This window comes from Poecilia reticulata, linkage group LG2 (assembly GCF_000633615.1).
Source record: "Poecilia reticulata strain Guanapo linkage group LG2, Guppy_female_1.0+MT, whole genome shotgun sequence".
Taxonomy (NCBI): domain Eukaryota; kingdom Metazoa; phylum Chordata; class Actinopteri; order Cyprinodontiformes; family Poeciliidae; genus Poecilia; species Poecilia reticulata.
In genome coordinates, this window is record NC_024332.1 from 12,455,377 (window position 1) to 12,465,614 (window position 10,238).

The window sequence follows — 10,238 nt, forward strand, 5'->3', positions numbered from 1 at the left end:
TATAAAAAGTACTCAAATGAGTAGCAATGATTTGACTACACATATGAAGATTCAATCACCACACCATGCTGGTTGCTTGAAGTGGCTCCACTAGCTGTGTTAGCAGTTAGCAATTATTTGACCGCTGGAGGCGACTCAGAGACTGTGTACAGTTCATTTAATGTTTATTACTTTAGGATCAGAAAGTAATGAAGCATGGAGAAAAGAACATCAACTTTTAAGTCATGGTAAATGTACCTTACAGTACTGCCCTGGTCACTGTGGATTTCACAACCTTCATTCCAATAAATACGAAATCCTGGGTGCATCATAGGTGACCCATGTGCTTCATAAACAATTCATTTTCACGTTTATTTCGGCTGAAGTCCTAACAACAAAATCTGATGCTGCGGTAAATAACTGAGATAAAACCTGAAGTATGCATGAAAGTAGGGCTGTGGCAAACTAATATTTTAGTATTTTAGTAATCTATCGATTATTATTAAGAGTAATCAGATAAAAAAAAATTGATAAAGTAAAATACTGGTAAATCACACCATCACACCTCTTGGATATTAACATCAGCCCAATTTTTCACATTTGAGCTTCCCTAAGAGTTACTTTTCTGTAGTTTACAAAATTAACCTGTAAGAATAACAGCTCACTTTCTACGTTAACCTGACGAAAATGTATACAAAAATCTGAAATTATATTCAATGTAATAATAAAGAGTCATGCTCACAAATACGCTTATAAAAATGCCTGTGCTCCAGCTTTTAGCTTATCCATTCATCTTCAGTCAGTTTAACAGATGAACTCTCACCTTGCCCAGACTTTTAAAGCTTTTGTGTTCATGTTAGCGATACCTTCCTTCACCACTCACAGAAACTCATCTACCAGCCATGTACCGTCATCCGTTTGTTCAGACCGGGATGTTATGACATTTATTGTGTGGTTCGTCCGTAAAGATATACTTACACTGCAAACATCAACTACTCAGCCGCCCGCCGTGTTCATTCTATCCGCTCACCTGTATAAATACTTCCGCAACGCTCTTCCCGCCGTTCGCTCTGAACACCGGCCACCAGGCAGCAGCTCCGGGAGGAGAAAGGCTGCCGTACTCCAGGCATCACTCCGGTCATCTTAAGGATGATCGTTTGATCCCCCCCAAACGATGAAAACCCGGACATTATCACCAGTCAATAAAATCTCCACAGGTCGGACTTGAAAATTGGATGTTATGCTGCTAACGTCCAATTAGCAGCATAACGTCGTTAATAAGTCAGAGGCGGAAGTTAGAGCGCTGTGCAACGCAAATAATGTCCCGGTCGGAACACTGTGCATTACATAATAAAACACATAACTTAATGAAGCTTTGAAGCGGATACATTTTCCTCGATGAATTTTATTAATTGAGGTACTCGAATCATTTGATCAATCGTTTCAGCCCTTTATGAAAGCAGTGAAGAATACAATGATGCAATAACTATGGAAACTGACCACAGAGTGGTGGACATACATAATGTTTGATTAAGGAATATTTAATTATGTTTTAGAAAAAAAAACTCAAATTTTTTATTTCTCTTCCAAAACAAACTTTTCAGAAACTAGTACATGAAAATTAGTTGATCAAAATAAATTATGTGACTAATGTTCTGGACTCTAAGACAATTAAAAATATCCATGGTGATTTTCGCTATGATTTTTGCACCAGTATGCCTTCACTAATGTGGTTTTTGCCTCTCTCTCTCTGTGTGTGTGTGTGTGTGTGTGTGTGYGTGTGTGTGTGTGTGTGTGTGTGTGTGTCTGTCTGTTTGCGTACTGTAACTAAACGTCGAAGCCGTTCGCACAGCACACACGGCCCCGGGCCAGCTTTTGTCTTCCAGCTGCGCATTTCAGGGACTTAAAAAGAGGGCTTGGCAGAGTTCAAGCAGTTGTTCAGCGTGTTTTTTAATTTGTTTGACAAAGGTTTCAGGAACATGTGCGGCCGCTCCAGATTCCACTGAATGAATGAATGAATGAAGGAATGAATGAATGAATGAATGAATGAATGAATGAATGAATGAATGAAGGAAGGAAGGAAGGAAGGAAGGAAGGAAGGAAGGAAGGAAGGAAGGAAGGAAGGAAGGAACCACGCTTCCTGGTTTCCCCTCTGAGCGGCACGTCGTAACGTGATCTTCGGCACAATGGGCCGCGGGTGTGATTCAGCTTTCAACAGGCCTGTTACCGGGGATTATAATAGCGTAATCCGGGACCACAATACTGTGTTGTTTTTTGTTTTGTTTTTTTATCAGAGCAGTAAGTCAGACACTTTGCTCTCTGACGGCTTCGGAAATGTCACCGTGAAATTTCTGCGAATCTGTCCCTGGCCTCTGCCCAGCCAGTGCAGGTGAGCTCCATGAAGCGGCGCAGCTGCCACTCGCAAACTCGCATTCAGACACGCACCGGCATGCATGGCCCCCATGGACAGATTGATGGTGATGGTGGTGGAGAGTTTGGGGAGGGCGAGGGGTGACCGGGGGTTGCTGTGAAACCAAGCCCCACACTCCAGCACAGTAGACACACTCTGAGGCCCCAGAGACGCAGTAGCATTTTCTTTGACAAGCAAAAGTAAAGGTGATTCATAGAAGGCATGTGTGTTTGACTGAAGGATACTTTCAAATCTCTTTCCTTGTTCAAATCATTTCCCCTTTCAGTGTGAACAGAGTGTTGCAAATGGACGGCTTTCATAACACACTCAYAAGAATTGAAATTGCTCATAGTGATAACCCGTTCTGTTCGCTAGCAGTGACCCGCACAGGCATCATTTCACATAATGTAAATATGTYTTTGAAATGTTGAATGTGACATGTTGAATTGAATGAATGTGGAATGGGTTCCTCAAATGACAGCAACAAGCTAGGCTAGAAACGTCCCATCCGTGTACTTTAACCACAGTATTTAAGAGGTAAATGTGCATAAAACTGGTSAMATCTCAACAACAAAGTGTCTTGCACAAAAGATTTTCTGCCACACATAATGTTTGACATGTATGGGTAAAAGTGTTTGCTGTGTCTCCAACAATGACAYTGAGAAGCCGTTGAGTTATTGTCTTTGTACTTTTCGATGTTTYATGACTTTGTGTTGGTCATTTGAAACAAGAAGCTGGAGGAAATCCATCTGAACTTTCAAACTCCACACAGAAAACCCCCCAGGATTTGAACCCGGGACTTTCTTGCTGAAAGGCAACACTGCTACCARCATGCAGAATTTACGTTATTTGCTGAAGATTTCAAATTTTGTTCTATTTGAATTGTTCGTTCAGAGATTCTGACCAAACCAAAAGTGTGATCTTCTGCCAGCAGTAATATCTAATAGCCAATTCAATGTGTTTTATTATTTATTTTGAAATCATTGGTTTTTCATCTGAATGTGTGGATTGACTGGTAACATACGACAAAAACTGCAAAAGTACAAAACAGTAAAAGTTTTCGTTTACGYTTTGCAGGCCGTCAGAATTTTCTGGACCTGATAGAAACCGCAAGTTTGTTGYGTGTTTAGTGTCAGGTCTCTCAGAGGAGTCAGAGTCAACGTCCAAACCAGATCCCTCATTTCCTGCCTCAACAGTTTCCTTTGTTTTAAAATGATTACTGTTGATTTCTTTTGGTTCTTCTTGAGCTGAATAAATTGCTCTGTTTCTTTTAATAAAACTCATCTGGGAGTTTAATCAGTTACATTTTGACACAGTTTGACTCGGAGTACCTTTAACACCACACTCCCGTCTCATGGAGGCTCCCTGGGGAGCTCGGTATCCGGGTCACCTGCCCGGTCAGTCACCCAATCTGCTGGATCTCGGAGGACCTGCTGCACCGCCACCGCGCCGCACCGGACCTCTCTCATTTGGACCCCGCAGGGGGTCTTTGTACTCAGCAGGCAGGGCACCGGGGGACCGCGCAGGACGGGCCAGCCTCCATCTGGACCGGGGGCGTCTTTATCAGAACCACCTGCCTCCCTATCTCAGACATCTTTCTTTTTTTTTCCCCCTCTCCTGAGGAAGAGGAGAAATTACCTTGAGGTGTTTTTCTGCTGACCCTCACGCCACGGCTGAGCGCCAGCTGCCAGAGCGAGAACACGTCGGAGGGTTTTCCACTCCTGTGTTTGGATCCACTGACGTTCACACCTTACAGTCTCTTCAGGCAATCTATTTGGAATCTGCGTTAGTTTTCTTTTTTTTAAGGTTTTTGTAAAGCTGGAAATGAAGAATTAATAAAAGTTCAGTAGTTGGGGAAAGAAATGAAAGAATGTCACTTCTGCTGTAAGAACAGTTTATCWCAATGAAAACCAATGAAAAGCCCGTTTAGCTCCTACTGATTTATTTTCAGAGMACATTTTGAATTAAAAGATTGGAGTTTTACTTCATTGAATGCAGCATAGTAAAATAAATCTACAGCAAAACAAGCATTCATATATTCATGCCATTATAAACAAGCATCAATCATTTTGAACATGTCAAAATTATTTATGCATCAATATACCATAACGCAGTAACAACTTTATTAAACAACAGTAACACTGATAATAGCACTGATGACGTTAATTATTTCTCGTATTGGTATGCAGTGATGACCATCTTCTTAAATTACGTTTTAAACTGTTTTATGTTTGGAYAGTGATTGATTTCCATGTATAAATATTGTGTCTGGAAACCTGCTAAGGCTATTAATACCATGAAGAATCACAACACAACACTCCTCCTACCTATCAGACAGACTAATTAACCCAACAGAGGCAGCCAGAGAGAGCAGCGAGAACATGCAGAACGAAAGAGCCCAGGCTGGGATTTGAACCCATGATCTTCTTGTTGCAAGGCTAACGGCACCACCGTGCACTCCTCTAGTTCTGTTGCATATTAATTAAACTAATACAATTAATCAGATTTAGAACAAACGTTTTACTGGTGAACTCAGAGTCGTTATTTAGTCTTTTTGATTGCAGAGTCAGTCGGATCGGAAGGCGTCTGGTCGTATAAATTCCCACTTGGTTGAAGGCGGAAAAGGGAAGCGTGCCTACTCCGAGTCAGGGAAGTGGAGGAGTTTAAGTATCTCGGGCTGAATGAGTGAAAAATGGAGCCTGGGATGGAAAGGCAGATTGGTGCTGGCTCCACAGTGATGCGGGCTCTGTGAATTACTTTCTCACAACTAGCATGCTGGATTATGACTGGGTCACACGCTAACCCATGGTGTCCCTTTCATGTCTTGGCGGTGGCTTGGATTTGACCAAAGTCCTTTTGGCTTCTGTTTATCCATCTGCCTGTTTGAAAAATGAGACAGGTCCTCAATTGAATTAAGATTTGGGAAGTTTATTGGCTACAGGTCCACACTTTTCACAGACCATGTGTGCCCCTCTTTATCACTTCCTGACTTGAGATGACTTCATGTTGGAGAATGCTCAGTTCACCACCACATCGTGCCTGTATTTTCGGGAAAAAGTTGCTGGGGGAAACATGTTTTGATCCCGCTCTTTATGTGTGGCGGTGTTCGGAAGCAGAACTGGAAGCAACGCCAGAGATAGAAGCAAACCTCACACATGGACAGCATTAGAGCGCTTCACTGTAGGGACAGTCAGTGCAGAAACGCTGTAGAGATTAACTTTTCTGTCTGTCTAGCTAGCTAGACTGGAGAGCTAGCTAGCTACAGATAGCTAACTATAGCTATTTATGCTATTTATAGCACAGATTGATGCTACAGCTAGCTAACTAAATCCTGCTAGATATCGAGCTAAAACAGCAGCTAGCTCGCTGCTGTTATTCTCTTTACTGTCTATTCCTTTCCTTGACATCTGTATCATGACTCTAGCAATCCTACAATAGTTTCAAGATGTTTTTTTAGGAGGACAGAAGGTGGGCAGGTGCAAAATGGCAGAAAGTCTGAGATGGTCCTCTGCAAGTTGAACCCTGGTGATTTAGAGTCTCAACGCACATGCTGGCACACTGCAACACCTCTGCCTACTGTCTGCAGTTATTTACTGACCAAACCTAAAGCACAAGAGAGGATTAAACACAAGAGGGCAATAGTTTACCAAGAATTCCCAATCAAAGTGTGTGATACAAGCTTGCACTCCTTATAAAAACCAGATGCATGCAGCTCAGAAATTAAACCAGAAGCCTGTTTCTCTCTCCCTCTCTCTTTTTACCAGGTCTTCTTCTCGGTCGTCCTGGGATTCGGTTCGGTTCACCGGAGAGCAACTTCTGAGTCTTTGAAAATGTGTGAGATGTGTTCAGGTCTCTTGACGGAGAACATCCTTGCATCCAATAAGTGCCCTTACTCAAACTGAGCCCAAAACCGTCATCTCCGTCAGAGGATCTCATTAAAACGCCCGAGGCCTGGATCTTCAGTTCTTTTGCTTTTATGGCAGGCCAGGCACACTGAACCATCAATCAGTCAACGGAGCTTTTTGCTTGTTTTGTTTCTAATTGAAGACGCCACCATAAAAGGCTTAGGGGCTCCCACTCATGCCTAACCATACTTTTCCTGTTAGGTCCCTGATTGATAGCTGCGGTTTATAAAAAAGAAAAAAGAAAACTGGACCTGCTTTGCATTACGTTTCTGATTCCAAAGACCCAGAAGTAAATTTGGGTTAAAGATGTGTGGGAGCAGCTGGATGATTCCTAACATTAGTGGAACGAGACATAACAGACAGATAATGTGAATAATTRTTGAAAATAATGTCCAGATAGATGGAGCCGGGCCAAATTCTGAAATCATCCTTTGTTATATCGCGCTGCTCATTATTTGGAGTCATGCGTGGAAAACAGGTGTTTCTAATAGTTTGGTCGCTGTCTCTTCCGCCCCCCTTCGTTTTCTGATTCTGGCTCAGATATGATATTTCATGGTTGAGGCCACGCTCGTGATAGGAAGTGACGGGACAGAGCTGTTCAGGAGACATCCGTGTAATGGATGCTGATTGGCTGCGGCTAAAATCACAGGGCTTGTGCCTGCGCAACAAGAGGGGAACCACGGGCTCATCTTCTTTTTTTTCCCCTCCGTCTTTCATGGAGCTCTAAATGATTACAAGGGGATTTCTCTGTGTTTAAAAACAGGTGCCATGTTTATATGCTTCAAGCAGAACAGCAGGGCAGCTGATTGCGTTCAGTCCGTTTCTTTTTTTTTATTATTATTATTTGCTGGATAAACAGAACCATCASGGTYCGGGGGTTCCTTTCCTTCAGTTTGGTTTATGACAGAAATCCTGGCTGCTGACCATCGCAGATGGCTGCGTTTTATAGGCAGAGGATGTTTTCTTGTTTGATTGAGTCATTTCATAAGTTTATGCAATTTCAGATCTTCATCAGAAATGGCAAGGTCCACAGTCTGCTTCTCTTTGGGTCTTTGTTCGTCTTTGGTGGCTGCTGCTTAGCTTTACTTCATAAGACTCAATCGACCAAAACAAAGAGCAGAAGCGATGTGAGTTAGCATAGAGAGTCAGACACGAACGTTTTTATGATCGTTTCTCCATCCAAGAAGATACATAATCTTTTGGTTTTTCTGTCTGATTTCAATGTTATGTGTTTTCCAGGTGCATAGTACCTTTTTATAGCATAATCAACTAACTTCAGATTTTATAAAAATGCTACATATTTCAAATATAACTTAAAATATATATTACTTCCTGACTTAGCGCCTTGAAATTGGGCCTCTGTCTCTTTAAGAAGCTCCTGCTCTTTCTGAAACTCTGCCTTCAGGAAGTCATTACAACATGGCTCCTCTATTAACCCTTTAACATAATTTTTACCAGCGTTATACTGAGGAGTAGCTCCTATAAAGAGCTCAGCAGATGCTCAATTTAACCAGGTGTTTGCTAATTGCTGCTGGCTAGTCTGAGGGAGCAGAGTGGGGGGTTCACAGCAGCGAGCTGCTCTGTGAGGCGGAAGCTCAATAGCTTAGAGGAGGAGCTTGATCTCAAAGGCGGAGCTAGGTCCACCCAGGCGTTTTGCACAGCTGAACGGTTGCCACGGAGATGAAAGGATTTCTCAAACATGCATGAAAGAATCAAATAAACACTCCAGGTATGTTTTTGATGCATGGAATAACATTATAATATGATCTAAAGCTCAAAAAAGCCAACTTTACACAATACTGCCCCTTTAAATGAAAACATTCGGCGGACAAAYAAGAAACATATCCGATCTTCATACATGAAATAAACGTTTATTTGAGTTTTTTTCATGTGCTTGGCACTTGTATTTACAACTACGCCAAAAAAAGAAAAAAAAAGATTAACTTTGCTAATTCCCGTTTGCACACATTTTAATAACAGATAGGTGACATTGCTATACTGGTCAACTCTTAAATACACATCTTAGTACACACCACAACATACTTTACTCTCTTATTATAGTATTGCTTAATATTCAACATTTCACACAACAACTTTTTAAGCTTATAATATTGATTGCATTTGCCATCTTTTTTCTTATATATATATATATATATATAATACTGTGAAGAAGTGTTTGTCTCCTGGAACAGTTCTTCTATTTTTACTTTTTTGTCACACGTAAACGTGTCTTATTTTAACTCRGAGTTTTATATKAAACTTTAGATAACCAAGATGAAAATAACTATCCAAACCAACATGAGAAAACCATTGGCCTCTAAAACCAACAGCGTCAGAAGACGGTAAAATAGTAAACGACCTGCACTTGTTAGCACTTTATCAAGTCAGAGGACTCCAAAGCGCTTCACGATACAATCGGTCATTCGCTCATTCATAGCTACAACGTCGCTAACCAACATCTGCCCTGGATGTGGACMGACAGAAGGGAGTCTGAAGTTCAATCTGACCACCACCAGCAGTCAAAGTGGGTGAAGCGTCTTGTCTAAGGACACAACAGCAAAGTCTGAGACAGACTKGGTGGGGGTCTGAGCCAGCAGCCCACTGGCTACATGGGCAACCCCAACCTGCTGAGCCACTGCTGCCCAAGATTACGGGACAATGAGTCTTTGACATCACTGTCGAAGAGTTCTGGTTGACTTCACAAACTGGTTTTATTCAGCACCTTTGAGGAGTTTTCAGACACGAGCAATAGGTCAAACCGCAGCATGCTGGTTAGATTTGAGCCCAGTCTTTATCCAAACTGCTCCAAGACCTTTTCAATACGATACGTTTGGAGCTTTGGGATTTTGTCTTGCTGCATATTATAAATGCCCTTCACACTAAAGGTCACAAACTGATCTATGGATACAAACTGGAATTGCGAAAATGAATTTGCTTAATGGAAACACGGCAAAAAAAAAGAAAGAAAAATCACAATTTTTGATAAATTTTTGCTGTAGGATAAGGTTGGTTTTTGGCCATATCAAAATGAATGTTATTTTGAAAAAGACTCCAATGGAAACACTTWGTTTGTATCACACCAGTTACACCAGTTTGCATACAGCAGCACCACACTTACTTGTAGGAACTGGCCACCATGGACAATGCACAGCCGACTCCAGCAAAGCCAGGTGTGCATCACAAGGTTCTGGTTTTGGTGCATTGCGAAGCTCATCAAAAGTCTGTCATTAGAAAGAGTTGGATCCATAGCTGTTCTGGAAAACTGTAGACTGCAAATTCGCAGAAAAGGGAAATGGTAACACCACAATTGGGAAATTGCRTCTTTTCGTCATTATCAGAGCATTAAAAAGRTTTTGCATTTACTCAAACTCTAGTTCGTTTGTCTAGAAAGTCCGGATCATRTGGGGAGGYGTGAACGCGCAATCRAACTCTGAAGCAAGTCAAAAAAGCAAACCCTTACAAACCGAGGTCTCTGTTCGGTTGAAGTGAACGTGAACCGGAAAYGGCTCCAAAAGCAGGAAGCGGGTTGTAGYGCAGGGCATTCTGGGTAACCAAAACAAACGCYTGTGTTTAGCTCTAGAGGGAGAAATGGCTCGTGGTCTTTCACCAAATATGTAAAAGAAATCCTACAACCACTAAAATGTGGCGCTACTTACATTTTGAGAAGGACAAAGTTGTGCTCRGTGTCWTCTTTAGAGGTTTGGTGTTTCCTTCATTAGTTCTTTGTGCAGCGCCCCCACAGGCGAGGAGGGGAACACGTTTTTCAAAGTGTGAAAGCAAACTGCTGAGAATGCAACAAATCGAACCGAATCTACCAGACCGTCAGGTGTGAAAACACCCAAAGTCATTTTATGATTCTAATTTTTGTATTTACTCAGGTTACCTTTGTCTGATATGATCTGAAACATTTAGGTGTGATAAAAATAGAAAAAATCTGCAAGGAG